We start from the raw sequence: 19,356 nt of genomic DNA, 5'->3' as shown, positions 1-19,356 counted from the left end.
AAAGTTTCAACCTAGTTTCCTAGAATGAACTTTACAATAACTACATTTTTGCAAACTGTGTTTTACGTGTCACGTTCTACGTTTTGTCACAGTTTCCTGGTGAAATTAACACTAGAGGCGCCAAAACAACTGTGCATTTTATTCACTTTCAAACAAACCACGAGTACGTCGGCTGATTATGACTATATAAACACTTATTTTTCCCTCTATTTCTCACACACTGCTTTGTTATGATATCAAAACACTTTTACTATAATGCATCCTTAAAAAAAGAAAGAAAACGACACATTTTAACGCTTGTATTACAGCTTATTCCATTGTGATTAGCTTGCATGGTATGTCACCTGATAGAGTGTTTGACCTTGAACTGGAAGAACGTGGTTGGAGAACAGACAAGGAAGCAAGCTGACACGTGAGACAAAAGTGTCACAGAACTGACTCGAGATGACATGGTTGCTTCAGAAAATGTGCTTTTCATTTCGCATTTGCTTTTAGGACACTAAAAGTTATGTTTAGATGTTGGGTAGTATATCTGTTATGTTCACCTCACATTTGATTTTTAGGTTTAGGTTAACGTTTTAGGTTAGGGAGGTACGTTTCACTCATTGTGTGATAACAACACCATTTCACTCACTTCTGGCGCCCCCTGCTGGACATTTCACTAGGAAACTGCAGCCAAACGTGTAATAAGGCACGTAATTTTGTTTAGCTAAAATGTTGCTACGGTCACGTAATTTTCATAAGATCAGGCTGGAAAATGTGCTTCAAGTGGTACAATAATATATCAATTAATACAATTGATAGTTATGGCTCTAGATTCTGATTGGATAAGCCACATTTGAAGCCTTTGTAAAATGCAGTTTAACGCACAAATTTAACCACTCATTTTATCCATCTATTTTCATTTTCCACTCTCCAGTGTTTTCACTTGCATCAGCATATGTATGTAAAATGGTTGTTGTTCTCTGTATGGATTGCTGGCTTTGGTAGTTTTTACGTAGTTTTTATGGAGATCGGAACCAGTAAAAGTCCAGTGGCAATCAGAATCATCATGGCGCCACCCAGCGGTTTGCTCAGGAAACTGGATATTAATGCGCCAAGTTGCTAGGCAACCACAAACAGATTAGAGGCCAGCATAGGTACCTATTTTATCTGTTAGTTAGTGGTGCTTGCTTTAGCAAGATGCCACTATTACTGTTGGTCTGACCTTCGTTTAAGGATTTAGGGGATTTTCCAAATCCCCTAAACCAATACTTCTTCTATCCTACAAATTTCAGTATCTAACTCGTCCCGCACTGTTTGTCATACACCCATGAATGATGTGTCAAATCATCCGGTTTATTGAGATGGTTGATGTGACTTCTATATGCAATCGGGCATATGATGTTTGCCCGTTGGGCTTAAAATCATCCGAACATCTCATGAACTTAACCTTCACAAGGGATCAGATCTTCAGATCAAAATGTCAAAGAGTCTCTTGTAATTTTAGGTTGACTTTTTTGGGCTAGCAAGCAGCCTTTAAGCAACTGCCTAGCCACACCCTAGCAACCATCTAGAGTAGCACTCTAGCAAACAAACCCCATAGAATTCCATTAAAAAAGGCTCAGAAGGACACAGTATCTTTGGATCAGAATGGCATTGAGACATGGGGGTTGGCTCTTTTCATTTGGGCTAGTAAGCAGGAGGGTTGCACAATTTGAGAGTCAAAAAGTCATATTGCAATTATTTTGAAAAATATTGTAATAGCAATTTGAACTGAGATATGATAAATAAAAACAAAGAAAGAGTAAGTGATTCTTTTAGACCATAATTTGCCCATGTTCTACTGCCAATAAAAAGACTATTCTTTGAGGGTTCACACTTCGGAAAAAGAACAAAACTTAAACCTTTTCACTTCAGCCACAAACAAATAAAATAAAAAAAATAAAAACAGAAAGAAAGAGAGAGAGAGAGGACACTGTCTTCTGTGTATTCACATTATACCTGTTTTTATCCACTTCATCATTATTTTAGGAACCTAGTCAACTTGAATATTACATTTTTGTAGTATTAGAACATAATATTGACTATTATTATAATTATTATTATACATTACTAATATACAGTATTTCTGGGCCTGGGTATCTCAGTGAGTATTGACGCTGACTACCACCCCTGGAGTCACAAGTTCGAATCCAGGGCGTGCTGAGTGACTCCAGCCAGGTCTCCTAAGCAAGCAAATTGGCCTGGTTGCTAGGGAGGGTAGAGTCACATGAGGTTACCTCCTCGTGGTCGTGATTAGTGGTTCTCGCTCTCAATGGGGCGTGTGGTAAGTTGTGTGTAGATCGCAGAAAGTAGCATGAGCCTCCACATGCTGTGAGTCTCCGCGGTGTCATGCACGACGAGCCACGTGATAAGATGTGCGGATTGAGGTGAGTAACCATGCCACCACGAAGACCCACTAAGTAGTGGGAATTGGGCATTCCAAATTGGGGAGAAAAAGTATTTCTGCAATATTATTTAGTATTACACCCTGTCTATGTCAGATGTGAGCGATGTCACTCGGCTTGAGGCTTTCTATGTTGAATGCATCGAAACGGACATTTTAAACTGTTTATTTGTAATCTGTCTGCATGAGGAGATGAATGAGTTTGAAGCTGAATTCACATTAACAACAGCTATATAATGTGCTTCTTATTTTAACATCTCCTCCTCTGTCCACAAATGTTTGGTGCCATGGTGTTTATTTTTTTTTATTTATATTAACTTGTAGCGGCCAAATTGCACAAAAGTTAAATTAAAGTGAGTCTGGAGCACTTTAAATATATTTTACTCGGCGCAAACGCAATCAAACTCGGAGCATGTCTGTGACACTGAGCATGAGATGGAGTTGTTCTGCTCTGAAAACACCGTAATAATGCACTAACATAATACAGAGCAGCATTTATTGTTTAGCATTTATTTACTTAATTAAATTGTAGCCCTTTGCGGTTTAATAATCGCACATGGTCACATTGTGATTTCGATTTTATTTCAATTAATTGTGGAGCCCACCCTGGTAACTGCCTAGATATACCCTAACAACCGTATAGCAACACCCAAATCTCGGCTCAGAACATCGTAGAGACATGGGGGTGGGCTATTTTGTCTCATTTGTCTTATTTTCCACAGGACAAGATTTTCCGGTATTTATTCACACATTTTCACACATTGATTTTCCTCCTAGAGCATTAATCGGTTCTTCACCAAATTTGGCTTACATCATCTTTAGACCATGTTGACAAAAAGTTATGGAATTTATTTTGATCGGATTTGATTGTCCATTTTTTATTTAAACGTAAACTGATGTATTTTACAAATGCACTGGTGTATTGTTACGAAACTTGCCCCTGAAGCGACTCAAAAGGTTTGGGGACCTACCTATGTTTGATTAGTTATTTAATAATGCTTATAAATTTTGTTTAATGGCGAATAGTTATCAAAACCCTTCTGAAATACTTAACTGTTCTCATGAAACACATAAAAAAAAAAAAAAAAAAAAAAACGCATTTAATTAACGCTTTGGCGAATTGACATGAAACCTTATATGCATCATTGCAACCATGCGCAGACAAAAACATATCAGTGTGGTGACAGCGCCACCTATTGCTCAAAAGGTATAAGCAATTGTATTATATTATAAGCAGTTTTAATTATGGTTTGATGTTGTTTTCTTTGTCCGAATAAATGTAATTACTTGTAACAGATCTGCAGCTGTTGTGCATGGCCCCGTAATTTCAGCTTGTAGCTATATTTCTGATTGCTATTATTAATAAATGTCTCTTTTTATTAAACAAGTGTGTTTTATATCATGCTTCTGTTGCTGCTGTTTCTGAAAGCAACAAGCCACTTTGTGGTCGAGGTAGTGTATTACAGTGATTCATTCAAAATTTAAACTCAAATGTATATTTCAAGCACATTTATTTGTTAAGCAAGTAGACATGTAATAAGCTGAATAATGGACAGTCAGTTGGTCAATATTGCAAAATAAATCTCTTCAATATGATTCAAGATCCATTTTGTGTCAGGGTTTATTTTGCGATAATGACCAGCTTATTGTTGAATGCTCAATAATGCATTCGCAATATACCCTTCTGTTCAACGAGGCAAGAGTTAATGTCATATTCCACCAATGTTATAGCAGGTCACAGCATATATACAAAGACGAGAAAATTATCTTGCATTTTCTTGACTTCTGGAAATATTGTTTTTACCCAATCATGGTTTCAAGGCACAAGTAAATTGTGCAGCTGCGGCTCCGTGCCCTCCATACTTCTGATGAAAGCCCAGGTGGAGAGGAGAGAAGAGAGCTACCTTTGGCTGTACTGCATAGGAGTCCGAGTCTGTGGTGCCTATTAGCACGGGAGTGCTTCTTTGCCATCTGATTGGCAGGCCCAGCAGGTCATCACACAGCACAAAGTACTGTCTGTTCCACAGCCCGAGGAGTTCTCTGGGTACGACTGGCTCCCCTGATCCACACAAATACGATTCTGTATCTCCTCTATGCCTGGGATGCACCTATAACATTTTGTCTTTTCTTCACTACCAGGAAGGTTTATTTTATTTCTTCTGCTTTCTGCATAGCCAGATGAACCTGAAAACCTCAAGGCTGCAGGCAGGGATTTTTTTTCCCCTATGTGTTTACAGGTTGTTGTGTTGCTTATTAAGATCTTTTGTGTTAAACAGTGAGCTTTCCTTGTTGGATGTTTGCTGCACGCTGGACCCTGATCAAGGGAGATTAAATGACTGATTAAACTTAAAAATAAACCAGAAACATAGCAACATTTAGTTCCCGAGCTTCAGTGATTTAACATGTTTTGGCCACAAGCTGTGTACTGTACATCTGGTTTGTCACCAAGCTCTCTTACTGAGGCCACATTTTAGATTTTTCATTTTCTGGTGGGCGAATAGCCCCATTCTGCTTGGTGTGAGGAACAGATCGAATTTAACCCTTGGTTGTGTAACGGGAGCCAGCTGGTACATGATAGCTGTGCAGTATGTGCAAACCTCACTCCCCTAGCCTTTAGCCTCCTCGTTAGCACACCCACCTCCCATGCCAGAGACCCCGGTTCGAATCCCACTCAGAGGGAGTCAGTAGGACTGGTTAGCAGATCTTATAATCCATTAAAGGAATAGTTCACTCGAAAATGACTTGTTCAGACTGCTCTTTTCCATACAACGAAAGTGCACAGTGACCAGGGCCTGCCAAACTCCAAAAAGACAAAAAAGAAACATAAAAGAACTATAGGTGCATCCCAAACCGCACACTTCTGCACTATTCTTCATCATTATGTAGTGTAAGTAGTGTGAGTAGTATGTTTACACTGAAAATGCAACATAAAGAAGTGTAGTATAAGTACCCGGATGATGCACTTCTTCAACCGTCAAAACGGAGTGTGGAATGTTGGACACTTCATGTTTTCAGCGCTCACGGCTTGCTGACAGTCTGTACATAGTGGAAGTGGTGGAGTTACCTGGCTGCATTCCTGATCTGACAAAACAATTTGTAAATAATGGAGAATGTAGCAGCTAGCAAAACCTCAGTAAAGACAGCACCTCAAAAATGTAAGTTGAATTTGTTTGAAATACAATTGGTGAACTGAGGTTGGCTAATGCGCAAAAGCTAGCAGCAACACATCGCATGTAAAAGAATGTTAAGTGTTCCATTTCGGACAATACTACACTTTTAAATTTACATTTATGCATTTAGCAGATGCTTTTATCCAAAGTAACTTACAGTGCACTTATTACAGGGACAATCCCCCGGAGCAACCTAGAGTTAAGTGCCTTGCTCAAGTTCACAATGGTGGTGGCTGTGGGGATTGAACCAGCAACCTGATTACCACCCATGTGCTTTAGCCCACTACACCACCACCACAAATTCATACTATAAGTGCACAGTGTATAGTATTTCATTTGGTAACAACTAATAACATGTCCCCCTCAATGTCTATGGTGGTTAAACCATGATCATAGTCAGCTTACCTTGCAGAAATATGGAATGTATGTACCCAACCTGTGTATTCCTTGGGATATCTCTTCTGTTCATTAAAAATGATTAACTGCTGCATGTTTGATATTGCTGAAGGTCTTTTTTAAATAATTCTGGTAACCCATAAGTAATGAGTCAAGTGTTACCACATAAGTATGAAGGAATTACTAATGATCTGGACCATTTTTCTAAAGTGAGGGTCATGGTAACACATTATTAATTAATGAGATCTTACTGTTTCCTTTCTTGGGAGTTAAAGGTTATCTGGACCATTATTCAAAAGTGAGGGTCATGGTAACAAATTATTAATTAATGAGAGCTTACTGTTTCCTTCCTTGAGAGTTAAAGGTTATCTGGACCATTATTCTAAAGTGAGGGTCATGGTAACAAATTATTAATTAATGAGAGCTTACTGTTTCCTTCCTTGGGAGTTAAAGGTTATCTGGACCATTATTCTAAAGTGAAAACACATTATAAGCCATTAATATTAACTGAGGTGTTACTTGTAAGTTAGTAATGAATACTCAAGTGTTTGTTCCTACAGTTTATTCATTTAATCAAACAGATAGTTAACAAACATTCACAGACATTCAAAAAAAAAAAAAAAATTCTGGCATTGAATTATGAATCATTGAAATAATTGAACATAATTGCATTGGCTACAAACCTTTAGAAGTATAATGCTTTTAATTGCTGGTGCTCAAGGTTACTACATGTTTTAAAAGTCTTATCTCTTAACATAAAGTAAAATAATAAAATGATGTGTCTAAAGGAAAAGTTTCAACGGAAAATGGAGAGAAAACCGGCATGCAGCATGAGGCCGATTCCACCTGTGTACTTCCGCCTTAGACAGCCCACTCTGTAAATACGTACAGTTTTTTCAAATTAATTTGACGTTTCCTCCTTTGCCTATGTTTGGTCTGAACAGAAAAGAATGTATGTTATGTTTACCGTGTGCACGCGGATCGACGGGATGGCAGAGCAAAATCGCACTCGCTCTTCTTTAGTTTTCAGCGCAAGCATTGAATATGGTGAACCCTGATTGGATTAGAAGCTTGATGGACCAGACACTCATTCTTTTTTTTTTTTTTTTATTGGATCCATTAAGTTACTCAGAAAAACAAAATGCACTTCACATATAATTAAACACTTCTTGTAATATTAACCTACAGTATCTATGAATACAACATTCATTTTAAAAATGTTCTGTAAAAAAAAAAAAAAAATTGGTGTATATTCAAGTGTGTATTCATTAATTAATAATGTGTTACCATGACCCTCACTTTAAAATAATTAGTAATTCCTTCATGTTTATGTGGTAACACTTGACTCATTACTTATGGGTTACCAAAATTATTTTAAAAAGGCCTCCAGCAATATCTAACCTGTCGAAGTTAATAATTTGCAACAGAAGAGATATCCCAAGGAATACACATGTTGGGCACATCCATCTGTAAGTTGACTATGATACTCTACCAGACACTGTAGCCATGATTTTGAGAGTTGTTATGTTCATAAATTAATTCCAGCAAAGAACACACGTGAGGCGCATGTTTCTCTGAAGGCACATTTCATGATCATGTTCACAATAAAAACATAATCATTCACATTTTGGACATATGTTATTAGTTATTGGACATATTAGTAATTAATAAGTAGTTATATTAAATTAGCCAAAGTTAGTTAATAGTTCTCAATGAGGAAAATCAAATTCAGTAATTACTGATTACCTAGCAGTGAACTACCTCAGTCATCAGTTCACTATTACTTACTGATTAGTTAATCATGTTTCCATATTAGTTAATAGTAGTAACTAAACTGTTAATGTAGTACTACTCATTAATCCTGCATTAATTCCGGACCATTATTATAAAGTGTTACCCTTTTCATCTGTTAGGCTACTGATTGTTTATGTCAGACACACTGAAGAAGTTCTTGTGCATGTATATGTATTTGCGTTTTCAAATTTTCCAATCAAATTGTTTGTTTTTGCTCTTAGCAGTGCATAACCAGCGAAGTTTAAACGTTTGTTTTAGTGCATCGGTTGATTGACAGGTGAGTAGGCAGAGCTTCGCTGCTGTTCGAACACATTCAAACGAATGAGCGTTTACACTACGAGCCCAATGTGCTCACGTGCATTTTCGATCACATTCGACCAGCTCCAAATGTGGTTGAAGTGAAACGTTTTGGATCCCCTTTGTCTTTAACATCGTCCCATTTAGAACGGATCGCCAGAAATGCATCTAAATATCTGGTGTAAAAGGGCCTTTGTGACAGTTCACTCAGAGCGCATTTTTGCATCCTTTTACGCTGTTTTTCAATTGTTTTTCTATGTAAACGTGCACCAGCCGGATGTCTTTCACCATTGTATCGCACCTTTCACGTTTTTTAGATGCTGTGTCAAGTTAAAAAGACCGTAAACTTTTAAAATCGCATCTCGAGACACCTGCGTTCTGCTCTTTTCTTTGAACTGCATCAATCTTTTCTTAGCGCAAAGAGCATGTTTGGCCTGAGGAGTACTTTGAAGGTAGACATGTACTGTATATGCAGACAGTTGATAGGATGGCAGCTCACTACTTTTTGGAACATATTAGTGAACAAATCTGTCTTATTTTTTGTTAGCATGAAGCTGTCTCTGAAATAATCAGATGTAATTGTCTATTAGTGCTTTTCTTGATTTACATGTTCGATATCACATGCACTCATCGATGATGATCTCACAGTACTGCAATCCCTGTCAGGTAAAAAAACAAAAAACAGCCTGTCTTACATTTCTCATTTTCTTTAATAATCATGACAGTGAAAGTGCAGAGGTGGAGATCTTCCAAACCCCCTCCCAGCGACTCTGAGTGACTCTTTTACTGTCTGCGTGCAGAAGCTCCAATCATCAGGAGGTCCTGGATATGTCACGCTTGTCACCTTCCTTTAAGTGCGTCTGGCAAGCGTGGGTGCAGGATTAATATTATATAGCCTACGGAAAGATTGTCGTATCAGCTACAAAGACGTGGTAATCACCATCGGCAGGTGAAAAGCAGGGCAGATTTCTCGTTTTGTTCCTCTTAACAAGCCGACAACATCAGTCCTTGTTTTCTATAGTCAGAAAGCACATAGTTCTACAAAAGAGAAAGTACTTTGACGAATTCTGAAGCCCATTCAGGACCCCCAACGTGAAACAGAGAGGTCTTATATCACCCTGAATGGGATTATTTTGAGATAATGAGCAGCTGACTGTACATTATCTCACTTATTACATAGCTACATGCCAAATAACTTAATTAATGAACATGAAATGTTAATTTGAGCTGATTTTATTATATTATGTTAGAAGAAAAAGAGTGTGAAGCGATAAAAGAAATGTGAAACAAGACGTGGGACAAAGGTCACTTATGCAAAAATATTGTTGCAACTGACCAATCAGAATCAAGTATTTCAGAGAGTCATGCCTGCCTTTCATAGACTATATAGCCTTGGATGGAGCACTTGTATTTAAATGAATGGGAGAAATTGGAACACCCAATATAGTGGATGTAGAAACGGAAGTCCCACCTTACAGCTAAAAGAGCCAATCATCATTTAGACATTGACATGATCTGTCAGTAATCTTAAGAACGTGCATGTGCATTAGCTGGACCTGAAACATAGTTGTTGTTTTTTTACGTGATCCGTGCTAAAGAAGCACAATTTATGATACCATTGTTTTAGATTTTACTGCTGATTTAAAAAATGTTCTTTGATCATAATTATGACCAGCTGTTCTTGAGGTTTCAGACTTTCCCCATTAAAATACGCATGAGCTGTACTTTTATGCTGCTTGTATCCATAGAAAAAAGCTGCTTGGGAGCGTTCCAAAGATGCCGGCCAAGTCGACTTGCTTGCCTTGAAAGGGACTTTGCTGCCTTTTTACTGGCATTTATTTTTTTGCCATTTATCTACAACAGTGTTTTCAATGGATACTGCACAATTTATGTTTTCAAATATACTTAGTGAATTTAGTAAATTGCGTGTAAAACAAATGCCAGTTTAATTTCAGTTTATAGGTGTAATTGCCTAAATTGAACAATTGCCTGTTCAACCATAACATCAGTTTCTAGATCAACCCGTAATGCTAATATGCAATGGGTTTCCGCTGGAATTTCGCAATCTAGTCTTATAGAATTAACTAAATTTTTGCAAACTGACTTTTACGTGTCACACTCTACGTTTCGTCGCATTTTCCTGGTGAAATGAACACTAGAGGCGCTACAACATTATTACTTTCACACAAATCACGAGTATAGTGGCTGATTCTGACTTTATAAACACTTTTTGCACTATTACTCATACACTGCAATGTTATGATATCAAAACGCTTTAACTTTAACACATCATTTGAAAAATGATATATTTTTATGCTTGTATTACTGACCCACCTACATTTACACACTCATTCCAATGTGATTAGCTTGTGCGGCAGCTCATCTGGTAGAGTTGGAGTTTGGACTCGGAAGAACGCGATATAAGTCAAACTGACATGTGAGACGAAAATGTCATAGAAGCAACACTAAATTACATGGTTGCTTCAGAAAATGTACTTTTCATGTCGCATTTGCTTTTAGCACACTATTGGTTAGGTTTAGGTTTTGGTAAAGGGTAAGGATGTCTGTTCTGTTAAAGTCTCATTTGGGTTTAGGACACTATTGGTCAGGTTTAGGTTAAAGTTTTAGGGAAGGGAGGTACGTTTTACTCATTAAAACATCTATCTAATATTCACATTTAAAGCCTTGCCTGGTTATGACACCATTTCACTTGTTTTTGGCGCCCCCCGCTGGACACTTCACTGGGAAACTGTAGCAAAGTGTGTAATAAAGCACATCATTTCACTTTGCAAAAATGTTGCCACGGTCACGCAATTTTCATTAAATCAGGATGGAAGTTCCTATTGGTTTTTATAATGTGAGTTTTGATATCTGAGTAAAATAAGGTATGTGGTTAAAATTACTTAAGAAACTTTTCATAGGGGGCCTGGGTAGCTCAGCGAGTATTGATGCTGTCTACCACCCCTGGAGTCGCGAGTTAGAATCCAGGGCGTGCTGAGTGACTCCAGCCAGGTCTCCTTAGCAACCAAATTGGCCCGGTTGCTAGGGAGGGTAGAGTCACATGGGGTAACCTCCTGGTGGTTGCTATAATGTGTTTCTCGCTCTCGGTGGGGCGTGTGGTGAGTTGTGCGTGGATGCTGCGGAGAATAGTGTGAAGCCTCCACATGCGCTACATCTCCACGGTAACGCACTCAACAAGCCACATGATAAGATGCGCGGATTGACGGTCTCAGACGCGGAGGCAACTGAGATTTGTCCTCCGCCACCCGGATTGAGGCGAGTCACTACGCCATCACGAGGACTTAGAGCGCATTGGGAATTGGGCATTCCAAACTGGGGAGAGAAGGGGAGAAAAAAAAAAGAAACTTTTCATGTTTTGTTTGACAACATAAATTACACAGTCACACATCAAACATGAAGTATGTTGCTAACAGGTGCTGTGTCTGTTTTGTGTCCATTTTGTCAAGCACGTACACTCATATGTTTTTGATAGTTGTAGTCATTATTTAGCAACATAAAAAACACAGCAACACATTTGATGATGTGTATGTTGTAGAACACAATGTAAAAGTCTCTCCAAGTAATTTTAACCAATGACCTTATTTTACCTATTAATACAAAACTCCCATATTATAAACCCATTAGAAATTCCAGAGAAATCTCATGGCTCGAAAATACTAATTGTCTTCTGTATTGTAGGGCTACAGCCTGAACAGCTCTAGTAAACTGGCATTATATATTCCACCCTGCTTCCTAGTTATCAGTATCTGCATCAGCCATTGAAAAACCCACTTTGTTCAACCACTACTTATGAATTTGTACTTTTGCAAGGAGACAATCAATGTACATCTGGTAATAGATGTTATTGCATTGAACCAAACTGAACTACCCATGATCCTCAAGCCTTTTGAGAAAAAACTCCTCTCTCAGCATAATGCTAAAAAGTCTGAACATTTGCTCAAGGCGGTGTGAGTTTGCTCAGCTCTGACATGAACATTCTCAGACACTTCATGCCAAAGTCAATTTGATTTCCTACAGAGTTGCTCGTGATTCCCCAGTGAGAAAACAGTGGTGTGACTGAAACATGAACTGCTATCACACAGGAACATTTTTTAATAAGCATCGTGTGATAAGCATTGCACCTCATTAGTGTGATTGTGTGAAAACAGTGTTACAGGTGCAAAAAGCTCCTTGAGATTTGGTTGATGCATCATTACATTTAAATCATGCATTTGGAACTGTGTTTCCTGACTGTTTGCAGAAAAACAATAAATAATGAATAATAGATAAATAAATGAAGACATGGACTAGACAGCCTTCAAATTATTTAAGTGGATTAGGTCTTTTTTTATATTTGAAATATCATCATTTATTTATGTGACTACATGACAGGAACTGGAACTGTAGCTCTGAGCTCATGCTAGTTCAAGTCGATGAAGAGAGTAAAGAGCTGTCAGATACAGTGCAGTCCAAAAGTTTGAGACCACTAATGAAAATACTGCAATATTGCATACTTTTAATTTTTATTTATATATTATCAGCACAATAATTTGAGAATGTTGTGGTATTTGGTAAGTGGCCCTTTTGCTTTAATGATGTTATACAAAACTTGATGATCATGTTATCCAGGATGATTTGAGAATGTTCCATAAAGCATCTTGTGGGCTTCTGTACAAAGAGTTATCATGATCAACTTCAATAATTTGCATACATTTAATAAGTGACTTAGAAATATAGCAGAATCTTTAATGATTTGTAAAACCTGGCGTCAAAAAGATTGCCTTGTTTTGAATTTTAGGTGCAGTAAAGGGACAGTTCACCCAAAAATGAAAATTCTCTCATCATGTACTCACCCTCACGATATCCCAGGTGTGTATGACTTTCTTTCTTCAGCAGAACACATTTGAAGAAAAATAGAAGAATATCTCAGCTCAGTAGGTTCTTAAAATGCAAGTGGATGGTGATCAGAACTTTTGAAGCTCCAAAAATCACAGACAGTGAGCATAAACGTCATCCATATGTTAAATTAATGTCTTACAAAGCGACGTGATCGTTTTTGGTGCGAAAAAGATCAATATTTAAGTACTTTTTAACTTTAATCAAACACTTCACGAGAGGGTGGAGTTCATGTGGTGTCTCATGTGACGTGTTTGCGTTGCCATGGATACCGAGGTAATCTCACATTCTCCACTCGGTTGAGACATCCAGGATGAGCACACAGACACACCATTGTGAGTAAAGAAACAGATAAATACAGATCTAAACCAAAACCAACAAAGCTACTGTACAGCGTTCCTCCTTCTCACTTGTAAACAGCGCTGCTCTTCCGGGTGTGTCGCACATGCGTCAGTTCTCACGTGAACATGCCAACGTGATTACGTCACACACGTATACCGCTGCTGATCGGAAGCAATGCTTTATAGTTAAAAAGTACTTAAATATTGATCTTTTTCGCACCAAAAGCGATCATATCGCTTTAGAAGACTGGAGTCATATTGGTGATGTTTATTCTGACTGTCTGTGATTTTTGGAGCTTCAAAAGAAAAAAATCTCAATTCACAGATATTTTTCTAAAAAGTCAAACACATCTGGGATATCATGGGGGTGAGTAAATGAGAGAATTTTCATTTTTGTGTGAACTATCCCTTTAAATCTTGTCATACAGACCATCACAGTTTTTCTCGATTGCTTAAACACATTTCTTGAAATTATTTCTCCTTTTCAAAACTCTAAATGCAAATCCATAACTTCTCACCCAATTCCCCAAACTTCTTGTTTTCAGGTCAAAATGAAGCTCTCCACTCAAAACCATTCAATCTTGCTGAAAAACCAAACTTTGCCCTCAGACATGACACACAAGCCCTCAAAAACACACACACTATAACATAGTCTTACACACTGGTGAGATCAATTCAAAACAATACTACAAAAACCGGTAATAAGTTATGTTGCTTGTGGTTCTCCCCCTCAAAAAGCTCAACAGAAGACAACAAATGTATACATTTGCACATTTTTTATTCCTTAATGTACTGTACAGTACAATACACCAAACAACAACAAACAAATTATTCTGCCTCAGCATCCTGTCTTTGGTCTGGGACAGGCCAGAGAATCTCGTCAACATCACAGGCTATATTGGCCCTAGCCAGGCAGCGGGGGTAAAATCCTCTTGCATGCCTGATCCACCCCTGGCATGCATCAACTAAAATGTCTAGGCAGGCTTCTTCCATGGCCTGGAGGAGGTGAACACTGATGTGAGGTTCTCGGTCATACACTTTCCACTGCCATGCCGAAAAAAACTCCTCTTTCAGGTTTAGAAAGGGAGTGTATGCAGGCAGAAAGATTGGAAAACCTTGGGTTATTGGTAAACCACTCACGAACCAGAGCAGCGCAATGGAAGCTGACGTTATCCCAAACAACAACGTAGTGAGGCTGCTCTGGTTGTGCTGGCTCCCTCATAGTCATAACATAGACAAGGACATGGTCAACTAGAGTGGCACGAATTTCATCTGAGACTGCTTGTCTCCTTCCCCTTTCTCTTCCTTGTCGCCTTCCTCCTCCTCCTCCTCCACCTCCTCCTCTTCCTCCTCTCCCTACTCCTCCTCCTCTTCCTCCTCTCCCTACTCCTCCTCCACCTCCTCCTCCTCTTCCTCCTCTCCCTACTCCTCCTCCACCTCCTCCTCCACCTCCTCCTCTCCCTACTCCTCCTCCACCTCCTCCTCTTCCTCCTCTCCCTACTCCTCCTTCACCTCCTCCTCTCCCTACTCCACCTCCTCCTCTTCCTCCTCTCCCTACTCCTCCTCCACCTCCTCCTCTTCCTCCTCTTCCTCCTCTCCTTACTCCTCCTCCACCTCCTCCTCTCCCTACTCCTCCTCCACCTCCTCCTCTTCCTCCTCTCCCTACTCCTCCTCCACCTCCTCCTCTCCCTACTCCTCCTCCACCTCCTCCACCTCCTCCTCTCCCTACTCCTCCTCCACCTCCTCCTCTTCCTCCTCTCCCTACTCCTCCTCTTCCTCCTCTCCCTACTCCTCCTCCACCTCCTCCTCTTCCTCCTCTCCCTACTCCTCCTCCACCTCCTACTCTTCCTTCTCCTCCACTCCCTACTGCTCTTCCTCCTCCTCATCCTCCTCCTCTCAGGTGTCCTCGACGTCTTCCTTCACGTCTCTCTGGATCCATTGTTCCAAATCTGAATGAACTGACTTGGGCCCTTTTATCTATCTATGGAAGTTTCTGATCGGTATGTGATCAATTTTGACATTTAGTGTTTCCACCTGGGTAATTATGTGCTAATTGAGCTCAAGCTGTGCTGACTTGAGCGAACAATACTGAATGCTAGTGCTTTCTAAATGACCACACGGTGTAGGCAATGAGAAACGAAGGGATTTGTGTGTAGAGTTTTGCAGTGACAGTTCAACAAATCTGACTCATTTTAGTTCAAAAGCCTGGATATAGTGTTTAAGCAATTGAGAAAAACTGTAATATTAAAGTGGGTTAACTCATGGATTAGTTAAATGATTACTACCAACAAAAAAAAAAAAGCAATATTAAGGAATAAGGAATTATTTTAGGAATTATTAATGAATATTCCAGGTTCAACACAAGTTAAGCTCACACGACAGCATTTGTAACATAATGCTGATCACCACAAAAATAAATAAATAATTAACTTTGACTCATCCCTTTCTTTTCTTAAAAAAAAAAAAAAAAGAAGAAGAAGCAGCAAAAATCAAGGTTACAGTGAGACACTTACAATGGAAGTCAATGGGGCCAATTTTTGGAGGGTTTAAAGGCAGAAATGTGAAGCTTATAATATTATAAAAACACATACATTAATTCTTTTGTTAAAACTTGTGTGTTATTTGAGCTGTAAAATGGCATTTTAGGGTGTAAGGGTTTACGCCGTTACTTCGTCATGGCAACAACGTTGTAAAATTGGCTATAACTTTACACAGATGCGGTTAGTAGGTGATTTTATCACACGAAAATCATGTTAACACACATATTGTTTACGTCATGTGTCTATACTTTTGAAACAGTGAGTATTTTAATGTTTACAGATTGACCCCCATTGACTTCCATTGTAAGTGCCTCACTGTAACTCAGATTAAAATGTTTGGTTTAATTCTGTTTGGTGATGCTACTGCCATGGTATTTACAAACTTCAGCTTTAAAGGTATCATTTCTGCAGCATTATGCACAAACAGAATTGCAAAAATAGTGACGTTTCCCAAACAAGATTTAAACACTTCATTTGTTTCCCATTGGTTGGACAAACAGATAGCCCCGCCCTAACTCACGCCATTGGATGGGCTCATGTTGTTATGTTGTGCCTAGCCGGGTCGCTCAAACTGATTGCAGTTCCATTTGTTGCTTCTAGTGTTTCATAAATTACCCACTTCACCTTTAGATATTTATATATTTATAAATATGTGTCTGTTATTCAAACATACACATTAGCTACTATTGCTATAGGTATATGTTTATTTGTAAATTGAGAAAGGAATAAAAACACCCATATCTTACATTTGTTCCACAATTCTGCTTTTAAAGTCAACGTGAAACGTCGTTCGCAACCCATTTTACTTTAGCAGCCTGACATGTTTCAGGTTATTCAACAGGCAGAATTTGTGGTGGGATGTGATTTGATTTTATCCATCATAATGTGATTGGATCGTGGAAAGTATTGGCGTTTTATTTCAGAATGAAGACACGTGGTTGGAGGGGAAAATCGAAAAGGAATGTCGTTTCAGAGCTGGAGCAAAATATTATATATTTATGAATGTTTACGAAGATAACATTTGTTTTTATTTGTAATAATAAGAACTGACAAATCATGCACTATAACCCCACAAGCATGCATTAAGAAAGTAAACAGGGTGAATTTTGATTTAATAGACAGTGGGTCATTTGGAAACACAAGACCCAGTGTACGAGCCGCCCACCAATGGCAGGGCATCATGACCCTGCAGACCACCCGACAGCCGTGATAGTTGTAAGGCCACTGCCAAGTACCACCGAGAGGTTCACAAACCCTCTGGCAGTGGGTATGACTGCGCTGGCATTCTGTACAGCAGATCCCACGATGGTCCAAAATGGGGTCAAAGCTCATGCTCCTCTCGTCACCCTCCTGATTATGCTGGTGTGAGAGAGAGAAAACAGACACACTGAGCAATATGTGATGACATAGCAGGACTCGAATGAGTCGACTGACCGACCTAGTAAAGTAAATAAGCATGCTGCACCAGCAGTTTTAGCATTTGCACGTTAGGGCTGAGAGATATGGCTAAAATATGTATATATATATATATATATTATTTTTCAGCCTTTTCATAATGTTTAATATATGTCTTGATATTTATCGTTTTAGTGGCTTTAAGTTTAACGTTTACCAATTGACCCCATTGACTTCCATTGTAAGTGTCTCACTGGAACACACATTTGTGCTTTTTTAAAGAATAGGAGGGACGAGTCTAAATTAATTTTTGTGGTAATCAATATAATGCCACAAATGCTGTCGATTGAGCTTAATTTGTATTGAACCCGGAATATTCCTTTAACGCTCTCCTACTCGCTATCGTAAAATCGTGAGGATCGTAAAACGAGTCCAATTACAGTCTTTAGAACACTCAATGGCCAAAAAATCTAATTAAATCATTATGATATTCACAACGTTGTTTACTATAATAATGCCAGCAAAATTATCTCACATACATCGTCATAATTCGATAAACTGGCCAGCTCTAATGCAGATACTGTTGCTTTAATACTGAATGCATTCCTCACATGATAAGGGTTTTCGGGATTATAATTGGATCCTGCTGACCCCATCAGCACATCTTCCTCCTTTGTGGCTGAATTTGGGGTATTTTTGCATCTCGACTGTCTTTGGTTTAATTCAACTTCATTCTGTCGTCTCACTTGGGTCACATGTCTTCTCTTCCGTAATGCTTCAAAAACAGCAGAGACAGATAATGCTGCATTTAAACACACTTGTGTTGAACACTTGTGTTCAAATTATCATCCCAACATACTACTTTGAGTATTTCTGCAGTATGTAGTATTTACATGATGCATGCTTCATAAAAACTCAAATCATGTGATGTAGGTGTATTTAATGGAAATATGCAATACCCCTTGGTTTGGCAGGGTGCTGCCATAAACCGCAAGATCTCCACAAAATCTCAGTATTTCAGGGCTCAGAAAACTCTGGTCCTTCAAAGTTTCTTCCGATGGAACAAGAGAATCCACATACATTTTTACTGTCATAATTTCTTCCTCCTGGTGTCAGTAATTAAAGCATAACTGTGATCTTATTTTTTTTTTTAATTAAATTGTGTATACTTAAAATTTATGGAACATGATGGACATGCAAATTAAATTAGGGCTGGGTATTGCAAGCCATCTCACGATACAATACGTATCACGGTGCATATGTCAAGCTTCGATTTTCTTATGATTCACATGCTCTCAATTTCATTCCAATTCACACTGGTATACAGTAAGTCAGCTAAGTCCATTTTGCTTACATATGAAACAAATTCTCTCTCAGCTAATGTTTTTTATCAGTAGTTTTTCATCACTTTGGTCACATATTAGCTTTTAAAAATATACAAATTCCATGTATTCCATCAATAAATATGATGTAAAAAAAAAATTGCATGTATGTGTGTATATAGAGATAGATAGATATATGTACTGTATATATGTGTTACTTATGTGTGTGTGTGTGTGTGTGTGTGTGTGTGTATGTGTGTGTGTATGTGTGTAGTGTGTGTGCATGTGGGTGTGTGTGTGTAGTGTGCGTATTGTGTGTGTGTAGTGTGTGTGTAGTGTGTGTGTATGTGTGTAGTGTGTGTGCATGTGTTGCGTGTGTTGTGTGTGTGTGTGTGTGTGGTGTGTAGTGTGTGTGGTGTGTGTGTGTGTGTAGTGTGTGTGTGTGTGTGTGCGTGTGTGCGTCTGTGTGTGTGTATGTGTGTGTGTGTGTGTGTGTGTGTGTGTATGTGTGTGTGTGTGGTGTGTAGTGTGTGTGTGTGTGTGCGTGCTTCTGTGTGTAGTGTGTGTGTGTATGCGTGTGTAGTGTGTGTGTATGTGTGTGTGTGCGTGTTGTGTGTAGTGTGTATGTGTGTGTAGTGTGTGTGTTTGTGTGTGTGTGTAGTGTGCGTGTTGTGTGTGTATGTGTGTGTGTATGTGTGTGTGTATGTGTGTGTGTATGTGTGTGTAGTGTGCGTGTTGTGTGTGTATGTATGTGTGTATGTGTGTGTGTGTGTGTGT

At 38.8% G+C, this 19,356-nt stretch overlaps 1 pseudogene; it reads right to left on the bottom strand.

The window, feature by feature from the left end:
- Positions 1 to 8,702: 8,702 nt before the first annotated feature.
- On the bottom strand, positions 8,703 to 18,516 carry LOC127448048 (leukocyte cell-derived chemotaxin 1-like; annotated as a pseudogene).
- Between the last annotated feature and the right edge of the window lie 840 nt (positions 18,517 to 19,356).

The sequence above is a fragment of the Myxocyprinus asiaticus genome, chromosome 11 (genome assembly GCF_019703515.2).
Source record: "Myxocyprinus asiaticus isolate MX2 ecotype Aquarium Trade chromosome 11, UBuf_Myxa_2, whole genome shotgun sequence".
Taxonomy (NCBI): domain Eukaryota; kingdom Metazoa; phylum Chordata; class Actinopteri; order Cypriniformes; family Catostomidae; genus Myxocyprinus; species Myxocyprinus asiaticus.
This window is presented reverse-complemented; position numbering and strand designations above follow the sequence as displayed.